The 14,820-nt window shown below is 46.4% G+C and overlaps 1 protein-coding gene across 2 annotated transcripts in view; it reads left to right on the top strand.

Moving 5' to 3' along the window:
* ZFPM1 (zinc finger protein, FOG family member 1) overlaps positions 1-14,820 on the top strand; it is a 182,913-nt gene that overhangs the window by 22,454 nt on the left and 145,639 nt on the right. The gene's annotated exons all lie outside the window — the stretch shown is intronic.

The raw sequence follows: 14,820 nt of genomic DNA, 5'->3' as shown, positions 1-14,820 counted from the left end.
TTGGGCAGCTCATTCAGTGCATTCCCTGGATATTTTCTATATTATCTATCTGGGAGCCTTATATGCAAAAGTGAAGAATATGGTGAGTGCCTGAGAGAAGGATGTGTTGTGCGTGAGTGTATTCACAGCTGCATAGACTGTACATAAACACTGGATATCTCTGATCTTGTGTTAATGAGATACTGGGTAATTAGGAACCCTTGTGTGTGTGTGTGTGTGTGAGAGAGAGAGAGAGAGAGAGAGAGAGAGAGCAAATCACCTATATAGTTCCGCTCCAAATTAGTCACAGGAGCCTCCAGACAAATTCGATTTTTCCTTTGCCCTAAGAACTTCGTAGGCCAGAGCAGTCCCAGCCCTCATGCCTGGCCCAGCCAGCTCAGTGTCAGCTGTTGGCTTTTCCCCTTTTTCCAAATGAAAAGCCCCAGTCAGTCCTTCTCCAAGATCTAGGACCTCCCTTGCCAATAGCTACTCGCCTACTCACCCAAGGCGAGTAATGATTTATTTTAAAAAGGTCAGGAAGAAGGTCGATGATGCTCTTAATGCTTGTTTCTCCCGCCTACTTAGACTGTGAGCCCCATTTGGAACAGGAACTGGGTCTGACCTGATTAACTTCTATCTACCTCAGCACTTAGAACCGTGCTTGACACATAGTAAGCGCTTAACAAATACCATCATTATTATGATGACTCATTTTCCTAGTGGAGCTACCTCCAGGGGATAGGTTGGCCTGCCAAGCAGTGCATGTGGGCCGATTTCTTTTTGTATTGCATTGATTTTCTTGGCTTCACTAGAAGCAGCGTGCCTTAGTGGAAAGAGCACGGGCTTGGGAGTCAGAGGTCATGGGTTCTAATCCCAGCTACTCCATTTATCAGTCGTGTGACTTTGGACAAGTCACTTAACTTCTCTGGGCCTCAGTTACCTCATCTGTAAAATGGGGATCAAGCCGGTGAGCCCCACGTGGGACAATCTGATTACTCTGGCTCCACCCCAGTGCTCAGAACAGTGCTTGGCACATAGTAAGCTCTTAGAAATACCGTTATTATTATTATGGTTATTATGTTGAAACTATGGATTTCCACTCCACCAAGCCTGGGTTTCCTTGGCTATTCCCCGCCATTTCTCCGTTCCCATGTGGCTCCTCTTCTCCTCTCTTCTGGGTCCAGCAGAGCCGATGGGGACTCAGCAGGAGAAGCTATGCCACAGGGAGTCAGGGTGCACCATTTGATAACAAGCAGCTGGCAACTATCTTTGCTCCTTTGATTCTTTACTCTTTCTGCCTTGCCCTGAGGTAGCTGGGCAGTTGCTGGGAAGCCCAGAGATTGCTCTATCAATCAAAGATATTTTTATTGAGACTTACAGTTTGCTGAGCATTTGGGAGAGTACACTAAAGTTGGTAGAAATGATCCCTGTCCTGAAGGATCTTAAAATTTAAGTGACCTGGATGCTTGCCCATCTGGTCATGGAGGTTTTGAAAATATCTGCCATTGCCTCATTTATCATTTTTCTCATTTTTTTAATTATTATTATCATCACATTTGAATGATTATTTTTTTTGACAGGGTTGATTGATTTAATTAGCTCCCTCATGTCACACAACACCATTTGGGATCAGTTGGTATTTTAAACACACGTTCCCACAACAGAGGCACAGAAAGGTTGTGTGACTTGCTTGAGGCCACACAGCAGGCTGGTGTCCTATCCAGCAAAAAGATTCACACCTGTCCCTCCCTTTGATTCCTGGAGTTTTCTTATCTGCCAATGGAAATTGAGCTCCTTGGGGATTGGTTTGTTTGTTTTACATCCTGCAGGAAGTGACACATTCCCAGTGAAATGGGAGGGGTCTTTAGAAAGGAAAGGCCCAGGTCAAATCTGGGTCAGGCCTTCTCCGGGAAAAGTACTCCCAGGGACCCAAGGGCCAATATATTCCTGTTTCTGGACATTTTTTCTTACCCAATGGGACTCTGTCAGAAGGTGTAGGCCCAGAGTGGATTTTCTGCTGCGCACCCTTCCACCAGGAACTCACCTGGCCGGGTCAGGTCGGCAGCAAGACCTTGACAGGAGTTCCACGGTCTAGAACTGATCTGGAGGAGTCCTAAATGGGGGTCTGCCAGTTGGCTACCTTGTTTCGGCCCCAAATTTTCTTACTGTAGGGCTATCCTTTAGTCATTCATTCATTCAGTAGTATTTTTAGGGCTGGATCCCACGTGAACTTTCTTTCATTCAATTCAGTCGTATTTATTGAGAACTTACGCTGTATAGAGCACTGTACTAAGCTCTTGGGAGAGTACAATAAAATGATAATGGACACCTTCTCTGTGCCCAATGAGCTTACAGTCTAGAGGGGGAGACAAACATAAATATAAGTAAATAAATTACAGCTATGTACATAAATGCTGTGGGGCTGGGAGGGGGATTAGAAAAAGGGAGCAAATCACAAAAGGGAATGGGAGAAGAGGAAAGGTGGGCTTAGGGAAGACCTTTTGGAGGAGATGTGCCATTAAGACTTTGAAAGCTGGGAGAATGATTGTCAGATTTGAGGAGGAAGGGCGTTCCAGGCCAGAGCTGACTCAGGATCTGGTCCAATGGCAGATGTATAGGTCCCGACTGGGAACTTCAAGATCATGGGACCATATTCTAGCCCACTGCACATCTCCAGACTGGTACCTGCTTCCTCTGCATCCTAGACTGGGCAGTGACTTGGCATTGGTCTATTCCTCCCAGTTCCACGGACCTAGGAATCCCCTCAGCGTCTCCTGGATGGGTAGCGTTCACCCTGATCCAGAGCCACTCAAAGACTGGGAATGAGGTGAAGTTCCTTTGGACATTGACTCCCCCCTTCCTAAGCCCCAATTATGGATGTGGTTGCCCTCCTCTTTTTGCCAGGAGTCTTGCCTGTTCTCTTCTGTCCTTATTTCCCATCAAACTCTGCACCATCACTCAGACCAAGGATGAGGAGTGCAAGAGGTCTAGATGACAGTTCCAAGGTGTTGTGCCAGGGAGGGTGGAGGGGTAGGAAATAGGTGGAGTGTACGTGTACCCATGGCTGCCTCTTCGTGCTTCCAGGAACTCTTGCCATTCAAATCACCTATTTGAGAACTCCCGGGACCGGGGGTTTGTCATAAATAGCTGATGACTGACTACCTGACATCTGGAGGTGCAAGTGGCCCAGAGAATGGGGAAAAGCTGTAGCAATCAATCAGTCCTATTTATTGCATTAACAGTGGAACTGACTGTAGGGTGGGTGCCCTCCTGGTTCTCCTCCCTCCCTCTGGAATGGTGGGAAGGCTAGCAGGAGTAGCAGCAGCCGGCAATCCCCCTTCTGGTCCTTTCCTCTGGTGCCATCCTGCTCTCTGTGCCGTGATCTCAGCCATCTCACTGCCGACCTCTCGTCCGCGTCCTACCTCTGGCCTGGAACGCCCTCCCTTTTCATATCCAACAGACACTCCCCCACCTTCAAAGCCTTATTGAAGGCACATCTCCTCCAAGAGGCCTTCCCTGACTAAGCCCTCCTTTCCTCCTTTCCTGCTCCCTCGTACATCACCCTGATTTGCTCCCTTTAATCACTTCCCACCAGCCCCACAGCACTTAAGTGTATATATCTGTAATTTATTTATATTAATGTCTGCCCACCCCCAGACTGTAAGCTAATTGTGGGCAGGGAATGTGTCTATTATGTTGTTGAGTTCTCCCAAGCACCTAGTACGTGCTCTGCACACAGTAAGTGGTCAATAAATATGACTGATTCATTCAGTCATTTTTATCGAGTGCTTACTGTGTGCATAGCACTGTACTAAGCACTTGGGAGAGTACAATATAACAATAAACAGACATATTGATGACTTGGATCCATCAGGGAAGTTTGATTCTTGGCATTTGTGTTCCCTGTGTCTGTCTCTCTTACAACCATCTACCCCAAGATGTCACACCACCCTAGCAGATCAAGCCCACCCATCTCTGGAGACTGAGGAATTGTCCTTATCTGGGTCAGACATCTGATGCTTCCTGGAGAAGGAGATTCCTCTCTCCAGCTTGAGGCCTCTGTATTTGTCCAGTGCCAGTGGGGATGGGGTCAGGGGAGGGCCAGGCAAGGCAGGAGTGGAGTTGATCCAGGCTTGACTCCAGTTCCCTATCCTCTCCCCAGCACAGTCAGCCTCTTAGTTCCACTTGGCAGGTAGAGCCAACCACAGAGACCTGGAATGTCTCAAGTGCTAAGGCTCCCTGCCTTTAGGGAAATTCATTCCTTGCCCACTCTCAGGTAAATTTGACTCTATGTAAAGGGGAGAGTAAATTCAGTCCATGATGCTAGAGAAGCAGGATGGAGCCCACGCCTGGGAGTCAGAAGTTCATGGGTTCTAATCTGAGCTCTGCCAATTGTCTGCTGTGTGGCTTTGGACAAATCACTTCACTTCTCTGGGTCTCAGTTCCCTCATCTGTAAAATGGGGATTGAGACTGGGAGCCCCATGTGGATAAAGGACTATGTCTAACTGGGTTTGCTTGTATCCACCCCAGGTCTTAGTACAGTGTCAGGCACATAGTAAGCACTTAATAAATACTATAATTATTATTGTTATTATTTTTTGTAGTGGGGAAGCCTCTTGTTGATGACACAGAGTCCCTTATAAGAATAGTAATTATGGTATTTGTTAAGCACTTACCATTTGCCAGGTATTGTACAAAGCACTGGGGTGGATACAAGCAAATCGGGTTGGAAACAATCCCTGTCCTACATGGGGCTCACAGTCTCAATCCCCATTTTACAGATGAGGTAACTGAGGCACAAAGAAGTGAAGTGACTTGCCCAAGGTCACACAGCAGACAAGTGGTGGAGCTGGGATTAGAACCCATGACCTTCTGACTCCTAGGCCTGTGCTCTATCCACTGCACCATGCTGCTAAGCCAGGGTGAGAGCAAGCCACTTTTCCACAATTGGCTCAGAGGAGAAAGATAATGGTAATATCAATAATAATATTTAAATGCTCGCTATGTGCTAAGCACTGTACTAAACAGTGGGTGGGATACAAGATAATCAGTTTCTACACAGTCCCTGTCCCTTATGGGGCTCACATTCTAAGCCAGAAGAACAGGTAATGAATCCCCATTTTACAGATAAGGGAAACTGAAGCACGGAGAAGTCGAGTGACTTTCCCAAGGTCACACAGCAGGCAAATGACTGCAGCTTTCATTCACTTCTCCCCAGTATACCTCTGTAGGGTTGGGTAGGGGGTAAAAAAAATGTGATGGCAGAACATTTTTGGACATAGTGACAAAAAATATGCATAACTACACAGGCGAAGCATGGCCTAGTGGAAAAAACATAGCACTGGGAGTCAGGAATAGTGGCTTCTATTCCTGGCTGTGCCCATTGCCTGATATGTGACCTTGGGCAAGTCACTTGATGTTCTCTGGGTCTCAGGTTCCTCATCTGTAAAATGGGAGATTTAGTACCTCTTCTCCCTCCTTCTTAGATGGAGAGTTCCATGTGGGACCCAAACTGCAGCCCACGGGTGACTCTTGGCTTAGGCCTCTGAGTTTCACCTGTCAATCAACCAATGGTATTTGAGTCCTTACTATGTGCAGAGCACTGTACTAAGCATTTGGGAGAGTACAGTGGAACAGATTCAGTAGACACATTCCTTGCCCATAAGGAGTTGATAATCTAGTCTGTCCTGGTGTTGAAGGAGTTCTTCTCTCACTGGTCAAAATTAGCTTAGGGTTGGAGAGACTAAAGGGCTAAAATAGATTTCTAACTGGAAATCCCAACTTTTGGCTTCTTGTGCCTGGAAGGAATCTATTGAAAATGGGAATTAGTCTGTTCTATCCAAATATAAAGAGAACAGCCACCAGTGTAAAGTTCATTTTGAATGCAGTGCCCCATTCCAGCCGGGTTGTGTGTGTATGTGTGTGTGTGTGTGTTTTCTACCAAAAAAAAAAAAGGAACTGTGATAAAAAGCTGTGATAAGGGTAGGACTGTTTTGTGTAGGAGTTGGTATCAACGTTATCTATCTCTCTTTTTCACTCTCTGAGCAGCTCTGTTGTTTTTTACTCTTATCTCGCTCCACCAAAATGCCAAGAACAAAAAAAAAAAAACACAAACCCCAGTGCCTTGATAATTCATGGAGCTGGCGATAAAATGTTGCCATTAAATTAAAAATGAAAGTTTTTTGCAAATGAAGCCAAAACAAAACCCTCCCTCTGAGAATAAGTTAGGGCATTTTCAACAAGAAAAAAAAATAATGTTCTCCTCTCCCCTACTTCCCTTGGACTTTCTACTTCTCCCTCTCTCTTTTTCTTGCTTCTTTTTCCCTTTCTCCCTCTCTCCCTTTCTTTGTCTATCCCTCTTTTGTCTGTCAGTCTCTTTCCCTTTCTTTCTCTCTCACATGCTCCTCCTGTCTTTTTCTCTCTCCCTCCTCGTCTCCCTCTCTTTCTCCCTTATCTTCCTACTTCTTCTCCTTCCTCTCTTTTACTGTCTGCAGTTCTCTGCATCTCCTTCTCTCTCTTTCTTTCTCTCTCTCTCTCTCTCTGTGGGTCTTCCCCCACCCTTTCTGCTCCTGTAATAAGATCTGGGAAGGGATGGCTGGCTGGTCAGAGTGCCAGAGTTGAGATGCCTCCCTGTCCCCATTTGTCAGGTTAATGAGAGGGGAACAATGCCCTCACCTCTGAGGAGAAGAGGGAGTGTTGCACTAACTGGACTAGATTGAATCCCGAAACCTTCTCTCTCTCTCATTTTTTAATCTTCCATTTAAGCTTCAAGCTCGACTTACACTTGCAGATGCAACTGGATGATTGATTAGTGCAGCATGTGGGTATATACAGCAGACGTAGCCTAAATCCTCCTGCCAGCGATAAAAGGCAACGTCCTGTACTTTGAAGAGGTAGAGCGTTAGAGGACTGCAAAGTCTCATTATTTATAATTATAACGGGTGGCTCTGATATCATCGCCTGCATGCGTTTCACACTTATGATATCAAAACTTCTTGTTTAATATTTATGGGGCGCCCTAACTGTAAACTGCAACTTCTCTCAAGGGTGGGTGGGTCCTAAGATGCCAACTTGAATGTTTTTTTTCCCTTGAACCAATAGGATTAAAACGAGCAGATGACAGCCTGAGGGTTGTGTGCCGATTGGCCAAACTTCAGCAAGTGTCATCAGGCCAGCATCCTGAGATAAGTGCCTGTCTGTTTGCCCTGTTTGAGGGTTGATAGTTTCCACTTTCATGGAGGATCAGGAGATCCAGAAGTGCTATGCGATGCACAGGAATAAGCTGACAGAGCAGATCAAAGCCCCAATGGCCCAAACGTAATGTGTTTAATATATTCCTTCCTGTTCCGACAATTGAGTACTTGTAAAGGCATCCATGGGAACCTTCCTTCAAGAACAAACAAACAAACAAAACTCCAACCCCAGTTCACTGAATGCTTTGTATCTGGGTCGTTGCAAATGAAGAGACTTGAGATCTCACTTTTCCCCATTTTCATTCCCCCTTGGTTATTTTCCCCATTTTTGTTCCCTCTCTGTTATTAGGCGAACTCTTCCACTTGAGACTCCAGGAGGACTAGTATCACCAACAGCTCCTCCTATTTTGTCCGGAGTGTGCTATCTTGCATGCCAGGCCTGTCTAGAGGCAGGGAATCAGGTGGCCTATTGGCATCACCTCTTGCTTCATGGATCAGTGCTCTTGGGCAGGTGGAGACCCTTGAGTTTTGAGGCTCTTTTGATTATAGTGGTCATTTTCAGGGCATTCTGACTCTGGTGTTGTGTTTTTCCCTTGGGCAGTGAAGGGGAAAACTATTCAAGGCCAGGAATAGTTTTCTTGAAAGGGAACATTTTTCTGCTTTTTTTTTTTTTTTTGGTTGCTTTCCTCGATCATCAAAACCAACTGTCATTTCTTCTCTAGTCAAAATTGATTAGGGATGGGATTTGAATCAGGAAACCAAGCCTGAGCACTAAATTCTCACCCAACCTCCTTTCAATTAAAATTTTCTTTATTCAGTCAGTAGAAATTGCCCTTCTGGCTGTAAATCAGGGCACTGCCACTTATGTTTCCCAATTGGTATGTGCATGTTGGTGTTTGGTGAGGTCCAGAGTCCAAGATCCCAGAGAATTAGGGAGGCAGTCTAGTCTAATGGCAAGAGGATAGTAAAGTCAGGAGATGTGGTTCGAGTTCCAATTCCTCCTCCTAAGTTCTGTGTGACCTTAGACAGGTCACCTAACTTTTCTGTGCCTCAGTGTCCTCACAGGTAAAATGGAGATTTTAATAGCTGTCCCTATCTGCGAGTCCCATGTGGGACAGGGACTGTGTCCAACCTGATTCGCTTGTGTTTATCCCGGTGCTTAGAACAGTGTCTGGCTCATAGTAAGCACTTAACAAATACCATCATCATCTAGTTTTTAGAATTGGTGAGAGATTAAAAATGAGCCAATGAGAGATTAAAAAATGACAACGAAGTGCTGTGAAAGAAAAAGTGTAACACTTAGGCGAGGTAGCTTGGCTAAGTGGAAAGAGCACGGGCTTGGGAGTCAGAGGTCATGGATTCTAATTCCGGCTCTGCCGCTTGTCAGCTGTGTGACTTTGGTCAAGTCACTTAACTTCTCTGTGCCTCAATTACTTCACCTGTAAAATGGGGATTAAGACTGTGAGCCCCACGTGGGACAACCTGATAACCTTGTATCTCCCACAGGGCTTAGGACAGTGCTTTGCACATTGTAAGCACTTAACAAATGCCATCATCATCATCATTATTATTATTATTCACTTGGGCATTTCTGGTATTGCTACCCTGTAGCACTCACTAAAAGATCCAATGAAGTCATCAGGAGTTGAGCCTAGCCGTGGAGCTGCTCTTAAACTACAGGGATAACGGGGGCTGTTCTCAGAGGGAGTAACTGCAGCTTGGATGGGAGCAGGAAGATTGGGAGCTCTGGGTTTGAATAGCGGCCATATTGAGACCAGCAAGATGCCACTCTGCCTCAGTGTGTGTGCGTGTTGCAGGGAACCGGGGGAGGGGAGGCTGCGGAGTTTGGAAGGGGGCTGCTGGGGCCCAGGGCAGGTTAGTAGATGTTTGGGTGGGAATCCACTTCAAGATGAATCCACTTCAAGATACAGACTAGTCATTCAAGGTCATCAGACAGTCGGGGTGGATGTGCGGTTGGTCCACGTTAGCATCTGGGGCAGCAGCAACTCGGGCATCCGTGGGCAGCGGATGCAAAATTTACTACGCCCTAAAATTTTCCACCCTAGATGAGAGCCTTATTAGCCTATTAAAAAAGGCACTATTGAATCAGGGCCTCTGCTGTTGGCTTCTTGAGTGACATTGAGGCTTCCTAGACCTCAATATTTCTGACTGCAAAATGGAGTCCTACTATGTTGGGGTCCTACTCAGTAAAACTCTGTGCAGATATAAAGCCATTAGCCAGATTTATTCTTCCATAAAAGAAGCCATAACTGTTAGCCCCTCTACCCTAGAACACTTTCCATCATGGCATGCAGTTTTTGCCTCCCCCGCCTTGACTTTGCAGTGTTAAATATGGCCCTGGTGATTTGGAAACATTTAAACAGAGAGGTAAAAGAAAAAACAGGAAAAGGTTTTTGATTACGACATGAAATGAATTGGAAAATCAGTGAGGGCCATGGAACACTTCAGATGAGAGAAATTGCTACGGGGGGGGCTCTACCAATAAGGGGAGAATTAATAATATAATAATAATAATGGCAGTATATAAGTACTTACTATGTGCCAAGCACTATACTAAGCACTGGGGTAGAGAGCATATAAGCAAATTGGACACAATCCCTGTCCCTAATGAGGCTCATGGTCCAAGAGGGAAAAAGAACAGGTATTTTATCCCCATTTTAAATATGAAGTAACCAATGCATGGTAAGGTAAGTAACTTGCCCAAAGTCATACAGCAGGTTAGTGGCACAGCCAGAATTAGAATCCAGGTTCTCTGATTCCCAGACCTTTCCTATTCCCTCTTTGTGACCAATAAAGCAGTGGCATCTCCCTAGACTGTGAACTTCTTGTGGGCAGGGAACATGTCTACCAACTCTGTGAAGCAGCATGGCCTAGTGGAAAGAGCACAGACCTGGGAGTCAGAGTACCTGGGTTCTAATCCCGATTCCACCACTTATCTGCTAAGTAACCCTGGGCAAGTTACTTAACTTCTCTGTGCCTCAGTTACCTCATCTGTAAATAGAGAAGCAGTGTGGCTCAGTGGAAGGAGCACGGGCTTGGGAGTCAGAGGTCATGGGTACTAATCCCGCCTCTGCCACTTAATCAGCTGTGTGACCTTGGGCAAAGTCACTTAACTTCTCTGTGCCTCAGTTACCTCATCTGTAAAATGGGGATGAAGACTGTGAGCCCCACGTGGGACAACCTGATTAACTTGTACTCTCCCAGCACTTAGAATAGTGCTTGGCACATAGTAAGCACTTAAATGTCATCATTATTATAGAGATTAAGACTATGAGCCCTATGTGGGACAGGGACTGTCCAACCCTATTATCTTGAATATACCCCAGTGCTTAGTACAGTGCCTGGCACATAGTAAGCACTAAACAAAAGCCATTTAAAAAATGAAACAAAACTCTGTTTTACTGTCCCAAGTGCTTAGTACAGTGCTCTTCACTCAGTAAACACTCAAATACCATTGATAAACTGAGTAGTGGGTGGGTAAACTAAACAAAATGAGATGAGCCTCTGGTTGGATTTCTTCTTGGGGTGGGGTGGGGAGCGGGGGAGAGGGGTTTTGTGTGTGTGTGTGTGTACACACGTTTGTGTGTGGGGGGGGGAATCTTGCCTGAAATAATGGGGCCTAGGGTGCATTGTGTGTCTGAACTACCCCAGATACATTTAAATCATTGGGGCAAGGGCTAGAAACAAAGCATGTCTAGCAACCATGGTACGAGTGAAACCTCAGCTGCCTTTGCAAAGAATTCTTCCCAACTAATCACGAGGAGGGGTTTGCAATCTCCCCAGTGCCACTTACGTAAGACCTCGGACTGGCTCCATCTGATCTTCTGGGCTGCCACCTGAAGAAACCAGGAAACTGGACTCCTGGGAGCAGAACTTTGACTCCCCTCCTACTCTCCCCCAAATCTGAGACACAGTCTTCTTCCCTCTGCCCACACCAAGAAGTCCGGCATCAAGGGGCAGTGTTGGGAAGGGATTGAGATGGCATTCTGGGTTAGAGTCACCTTCTGTCCTTTCTCTATGGGCCATAGAAAATGGAGCTAGTTGGGCCCTGAAACAGGGGCAAATCCAAATCTTCATTTCCCCTCTGCTTGCTGCTTCTGGTGTCGGAGTCCCAGATTCTTGCTGAAGATGTAGGAAGGGCAGAGGGGCCACTGAGAGAGAATACAGCTCTTTCATTGGGTTTCTAGGCAGACACCGAAATTTGAGAAGAGTAGGAACTTTTCCCAATGTTGGTGCATTCCTGGACCACTGCCCCTGATGCACCTCTCCCGGGGTCTCCCCCGCCATCTCTTCTCCCCACTTCCCCTCCCATAACTCCCTTTATTCCCCAGTCAGGTGAAATGTCTTCTCTCAGTCTCTACAGATTGGGATTTCAGCTGCTAAGAAACAAGTCTTTTTATACCTAGGAAGGGTTGTGGAGGAAGGGGTGGTTCTCTTAAGCTCTGACCATCTTTCTCCCTTCTGCTTCATAAACCTTATCCCTGGAAAAAAAAATCCACAAATAGGAACCTTTTTTGGTCCTGACTCACCCATCAATCAGTGGTATTTACTAAGCACTTATTACTTGCAAAGCACGGTACTGAGTGTTTAGGAGAGTGCAATAACATTAGCAGACATGATCCCTGCCCTCAAGACTCCTCCCTGAAATCTCTTCTGCCCCTGCAGTGTCTGAGGCAGCCCTCTTGATAGCCTTAGGTCTGGCTGAAGTCCCTGAGCAGTCAGAGGTGTTTCCCTTTACTACCAGTCCTTGGGAACCTGTCACTTATCTTTCTGACACATATTTACATCCCCAGCTCCTCCCACTTATCAGCTGTGTGACTTTGGCCAAGCCACTTAAATTCTCTGTGCCTCAGTTACCTCATCTGAAAATGGGGATAAAGACTGTAAGCCCCACATGAGACAACCTGATTACCTTATATCTACCCCAGTGCTTAGAACAGTGTGTGGCACATAGTAAGCCCTTAACAAATACCATCATTATTATTGTTATTATTACTTCCCTACTGACCAGCCTCTCTCTGCCCCTCTCTTCTTTCCCCCATCAATAGCAGTCCTGTGAGGGTTTTTTTCTGGGGCTTTTTGGTTGCTGATTTCCTGATTTTTCTTTCTGGGAAGAATTGCTCCGGAGGGGATCTGGCCCAGCTGGAGTTAGGGTGCAGTTGAAGAATATGGAGAATGCATCTGTCTAGACTGTGAGCTCATTGTGAGCAGGGAATGTGTCTACCAACTCTGTTGTATTGTACTCTCTCTCAAGCTCTTAACACAGTGCTCTGCACATAGTAATTGATCAATAAAAGCCAGTGATTGATAGTTAATAATAATTATAGTACTTCTTAAGCACTTACTTTGTGCCAAACACTCTTCTAAGTGCTGAGGTAGATACAAGGTAACCAGATTGGACACAGTCCAGTCCACGGGGGGCTAACGGTCTTAATCCCCATTTTACAGATGAGGTCACTGAGGCACTGAGAAGTGAAGTGACTTGCCCAAGGTCTCACAGCTGGCATGTGGTGGTGATGGGATTAGAACCCATGTCCTTTGACTCCGAAGCCTGTGTCTTTCCACTAGCTGGCTCCCTCCACAGACCTTTGCAGAGCATTTTCATGACCCAATCTTAAGAGTGTCAGGGCTCCCCCTGGGGAATGGATCTTGGTTGCTGGAAGGTTTTCATTCTACAGCTTGGGCCTGGTGGACCATGAAAGAGATGGCCAGAAAGACCTTGGCGTTGTTGCCCAAACCAAACCGCACCATGTAAGGATGGTGGAGCACCCTCTGAAGCTGAAAGGGAGAAGATTCAAACTAAAAAAAAGAAAACACTTCGGCCAGCAAGGGTGATTCACTCTTAGAGTTCATTGCCACAGAAAGCTGTATGGGTCAAACAGTTTGAATAAATTCACAGTCCAAATATCTAGAAAGAGGCACTAAAGGGAAAGTTCGGGATTTAGAGGCAATAGAGAAGTTAGCTAGACCATCTGGAGCCATGAAGATAGATGTTTGTAGCAAATATTTCACGGTTTCTCCCAGCATCCCATTGTCACCTTGTCCACTGGATCCATATCTAGACCCAAAGATAGCATTTCTCAGGGTCTAGAGGCCATCTTTTGGCCTAATGCAGCATCATCACTCACAGACTATTCACAGAAATAATAATATTTGTTAAATGCTTACTGTGTGCCAAGCGGTTTACTAAGTGCTGGGATAGATGCAAGATAATCAGGTTGGACACAGTCCCTATCCATAATGGGCTTGCAGTCTATGTAGGAGGAAGTAGATTCAATCCCCATGTTTACAGATGAGAAAACTGAGGCCCTCCGAAGTGAAGTGATTTGCCCAAGGTCACACAGCAGACAAGTGGCTGAGATGGGATTAGAACCCAGGCCCTCTGACTCCCAGGCCTTCAGTCGGGGATGGTGGACAGCTTGTTCATGGGATTGTGTAGAAATCGGGCACTGTTGATTCCCCGCATGATTTCCAACACCAGCTCCCCTCACTGCTCCAGCCCTCACCTCACTTGTCTGGTGTCAGTGGAGGGAGAGTGGAGCTGGGGCCGAGGAGGCAGGGCAGTGCTCCAGGGACGTCTTGAAGATTGATTTCAGTTGTTTAGGAAGCTCTTGAAAGATGGACCCACAAGTTGTGGCAGTTCTCAGCCTTCTGGTGGCATTTTCTCTTTTCTTATGCCCATGACTTGGCTGTACAGGGAGTTGCCTCTTCTCTGCTGCTGCCCCTCTGTCCCTAACATACGGGAGATTGTTTTTATCAAGGTTCCAAAGGTCAGAGGCCCCAGAGCCTTGAGGATATTTTCTGCTTCAGCTATTCCATGCCTCCTCAGGAGTCTCCCATCTTTCACTCACTGACTAGTTGATACTTATCATTGCATGGTCTTAGCTGGCATCCCCATATGCTGGTTAACCCCCCACCCGACTCTGATCTCAGTTTATCCAGTGCCTTATTAGAAAGGAGCTCAGGGGTGGCCTCTATGATCTGAGGCATCAGCCAAAGGTCCAGGGAAGGAGAATAATACTAGCCAGAAACTCAGGGACTGAGCCCGGCTGGTTCTGTGGTCTTATGAAACCAGGATGAGTCATTTTCTGGGGGAAAGGGCTCACTAGAAAAGTGCTTCTGAAAGCCCAGGATCTCAGTCCCACTTTGCAGTTTGGGGTAGGGGGGCTGGGAGGGTCAAGAAGAGAGGTCAAGCTCTCTTACCCCTGTCATCCCTGTTACTCTTTGTTAACCATCCCTCTCTCCCATCTCACACACCCTTTTTATTAGGAGCTGGAGGGCCTGAGCCTGGAGTAGGAGGAGGGTGGAGACTTGGGGAGGGAGGAGTGGTTGTGTCCATTATTACTCAAGCCACCCTGGGCAAGCCTCAGTGTGGTGTTTCCACAAGGATCCCACCTGCCCCTTCATCACCTGTAAGCAGCTTTGAATTCCTGGTCCTGACACAGCTGGTCCCCAGATAAAAGAGCTGTAGGAAATTTCTCACTTGTCCCCACTGAGAACACTGGGCCAGGTTTTTGAGGGGGGATTTTTTGGCACGGTTTTTGTTAAGTGCTTGCTATGTGCTAGGTACTGTACTCAGCGCTGAGGAAGATACAAGTTAATCAGGTTGGACACATTCCCTGTCTC

The sequence above is a fragment of the Ornithorhynchus anatinus genome, chromosome 11, assembly GCF_004115215.2.
Source record: "Ornithorhynchus anatinus isolate Pmale09 chromosome 11, mOrnAna1.pri.v4, whole genome shotgun sequence".
Taxonomy (NCBI): Eukaryota; Metazoa; Chordata; class Mammalia; order Monotremata; family Ornithorhynchidae; genus Ornithorhynchus; species Ornithorhynchus anatinus.
Note: the sequence above shows the minus strand (reverse complement) of the source record. Positions and strands in the feature narration are given on the sequence as shown.